The sequence below is a fragment of the Scylla paramamosain genome, chromosome 2, assembly GCF_035594125.1.
Source record: "Scylla paramamosain isolate STU-SP2022 chromosome 2, ASM3559412v1, whole genome shotgun sequence".
Taxonomy (NCBI): domain Eukaryota; kingdom Metazoa; phylum Arthropoda; class Malacostraca; order Decapoda; family Portunidae; genus Scylla; species Scylla paramamosain.
This window is the reverse complement of record NC_087152.1, coordinates 41416817-41419316: the sequence shown is the minus strand read 5'-3', so window position 1 is coordinate 41419316 and position 2500 is coordinate 41416817. Positions and strand designations below refer to the sequence as shown.

General features: G+C 38.9%; 1 protein-coding gene across 6 annotated transcripts in view; it reads left to right on the top strand.

Annotated features, from left to right (window-relative positions):
- Positions 1-2500, top strand: part of LOC135115261 (transcriptional regulator ERG homolog) — a 109235-nt gene that overhangs the window by 12998 nt on the left and 93737 nt on the right. The gene's annotated exons all lie outside the window — the stretch shown is intronic.

Sequence of the window (2500 nt, the reverse complement as noted above, 5' to 3'; positions counted from 1 at the left end):
AGGAGAATGTGCAGTGAATGATGAGGGATTATGAAGGGGAATGATGTGAAATAGGAGAAAGTAAATGGGTTTGGAATGATGGAGGAAGATGGAGAAGAATAAGCAGGAGTAAATGAAGAAGTGAAGGAGAATGATGTGAAGTGGAATAAATTAGAAGGAATGGGAGTGGTGAAGGGAAACTAAGCGGATGAGAAAGTGGAGTGAATGAATAAAGAAATAAGAAAGGGAGAAAGGAATGAAAGAAAGTAGAGAATGAAAGAGATTGGATAGTAATGATAGGAAAAATAGAAGAGGAAATGGAAGACGGAAGGAATAGATTGAAGGAAAGACTAGAAGAGAGAGAGAGAGAGAGAGAGAGAGAGAGAGAGAGAGAGAGAGAGAGAGAGAGAGAGAGAGAGAGAGAGAGAGAGAGAGAGAGATTGACAGACGGATAGATGGAAGAAGAACTGGAAAAAGAGATAGCGAAAGAAAGAAGAGAAAAGAACTGAAAGAATGAGGGAGGATTTAGAGAAAGACTTGAAGAGAGAAGATGGTAAAAACATAACTGGAAGGGAAAAAAAGAATGGAAGAAGTAAAGGATAAAGAAAAGGACTAGAAAAGAGAAAGGACAGGAAAAAAAGACTAATTTATTTATTTATTCTTTTAGGTGTTAATAGTTAACGAATTTACAGCTTTTATCAATGTCAGCTCTCTCTCTCTCTCTCTCTCTCTCTCTCTCTCTCTCTCTCTCTCTCTCTCTCTGGCAGTGAGAGGGGAGCCACAAAGGAGTCGCGTGCCCCTCAGGCGGTGACCAAAGGGAGAGGGAGAGTGGGAGAGGGGAAGGGAGAAGAGGGAGGGAGAGATTTTCCTCCTTCTCCTCCTCCTCCCCCTCTTGTTTGACTTCCTCCCTGATTTTTCCCTCTCATCCTTCTCCCTTGCGCCTCTTCCATTTCCTCTTCTTCGCTCTTCCTCTTCCTTCATCTTCTTTCACGTGCTTCTTTTCATCCTGTTATGCTGCTCTTCTCGTTTTCTTCTTCGTTTTCCTTTCCTTCCCTTGTTTTCATCTTTTTTTATTTTGTTTCATCATATGTTTTTTTCTCGTTTCTTTTTCTTCTTTCTTTTCTTCCTATTAAATTTACTCGTCTTCCTTTTCCTTCGTTCTCTTTTTTCCCTTTTTGTTGTTAATTCTCTTACCTCTCCTTTCTTTTTCCTTCTTTTTCTCTTCTATCTCTTCTTTCTACCCTTTCGTCCGCTTCCCTTCTTTTTCTCCTTTATTTTTTCTCTTCTCTTTCTTTTTCCTTTGCTTTCTCTTCTGTATCTCCATTCTATCTTTCTTTCTCCTTTATTTGACTATTTCTTCTTTCTTTTCTCTTTTCCTTCGCTTCTTCTTCGATCTCTTCTTTCTGTCTTCTCCTTTTCTTGTTTATTTCGTCTTTTCTCTTCCCTTTTTTTAAATTTTCCTCTCCTTTTTTAATTTTTTCAACTTTTCCTGTCTTTTGTTTATATATTCTCTTCTCTTTCTTTTTTTAATTTTCTTATCTTTACTTTCCTTTCTCTTCTATCTCTTCTTTCTATCCTTCTCTTTCTCTAGTTATTATTTGTATCTTCTGTTTCTCATCTCTTTCTTTAGCTTTTTTTCTTTTTTTCCCTCTTTCTTTTCTATCTCTTATTTCCATCCTTTCGTCTCATTTTAGATTTTTTCCCTTGTATAATTCTTTTCTTATTTCCCTTTATATATTTTTCATTTTCTTCTCTTTCTCTTCTTCTTCGTTTACCTTTTTGTCTCTTCTTTCTTTTCTTCTTTATCTTCATTGCTATTAATTCCTTTTCCTTCTATCAATTTCCTTCATCTCCTTCAGCTTCCATTTTTCTTCCTCCTTTTTTTCCCTCTTGTCCACGTAATCACCCGTCCTCTCTCTCTCTCTCTCTCTCTCTCTCTCTCTCTCTCTCTCTCTCTCTCTCTCTCTCTCTCTCTCTCTCTCATCTAGTTTCCTATATAATTTTCCGATTACATCTCTGCCTTTCATTTTATTTCTTATCCTTTCTTCGTTTATTCCAATCTCCTTTTTTTCTCTTCTCTCTCCTTATTCTGTCCTTCCATTTCGCTCCCTTTCATTCTTCCCCTTTCTTATTCCCTTCCTGTTTTTAATCTTCCTATTCCTCCTTGCTACCCTTTGATCCTTCCACTTCCTTACTCCTCCTTTTCCAACCCCTATTTTTGTCCCATTCCTCCCTCTTCGTCCGTTCTCCTCTTTACTTCTATTCCTTCTTTGCTTCTCTATCTGTTTATCCTCTCCCTTTCTTTTTCATCATCGTAATCATATTCTCCTTCCCCATCGCATCTCTTCCCGCTCTTCCTATCCCTCTTTCAATGCTTCTGTCCCTCTTTATTCTCCTGTTCTTCTCCTATCCCTCTTCCTGTTCGTTCCCTCCGTATCCCAGCCCGAGCACCTTCCGCGCCTGCCTCGCCCCTGTCAGCTGGACGGAGGAAATGGGCCAGTGATGAGCTCGCGGCCAGTTT